This window comes from Dama dama, chromosome 32, assembly GCF_033118175.1.
Source record: "Dama dama isolate Ldn47 chromosome 32, ASM3311817v1, whole genome shotgun sequence".
In the NCBI taxonomy this organism is placed as follows: Eukaryota; Metazoa; Chordata; class Mammalia; order Artiodactyla; family Cervidae; genus Dama; species Dama dama.
In genome coordinates this window covers 43,096,163-43,096,517 of record NC_083712.1, presented here as the reverse complement: position 1 = coordinate 43,096,517, position 355 = coordinate 43,096,163, and the positions used below count along the sequence as shown (strand labels likewise).

Below are 355 nucleotides of genomic sequence, written 5' to 3'. Positions count from 1 at the left end.
CTGGGGAAGCTCTACATATTTATTTTTTAACAGCTGCAGCTGGAGCTGGAATTCTTTTTTAAAACTTTTATTGGAGTGTTGTTGCTTTACATTGTGTTAGTTGCCACTGCACAGCAGGTGAGTCAGCTATATGTAAAACGGCAGCCCACTCCAGTATTCTTGCTTGGAGGATTCCATGGACAGACAAGCCTGGTGGGCTAAGTCCACGGTGTCACAAAGAGTCGGACACGACTAAGTGACTAACTTTCATCAGAATTAGAGAATACTTTACGAACTTGTGTGTCATCCTTGCCCCGGGGTCATGCTATTCTCTATATTGTTCCAATTTTAGTATATGTGCCGCTGAAGCAGGCAC

At 43.7% G+C, this 355-nt stretch overlaps 1 non-coding gene across 1 annotated transcript; it reads right to left on the bottom strand.

The window, feature by feature from the left end:
- Positions 1–251: 251 nt before the first annotated feature.
- On the bottom strand, positions 252–355 carry LOC133050693 (U6 spliceosomal RNA). Its single transcript, XR_009691673.1, has one exon. It is a non-coding gene; the product is annotated as a U6 spliceosomal RNA (small nuclear RNA).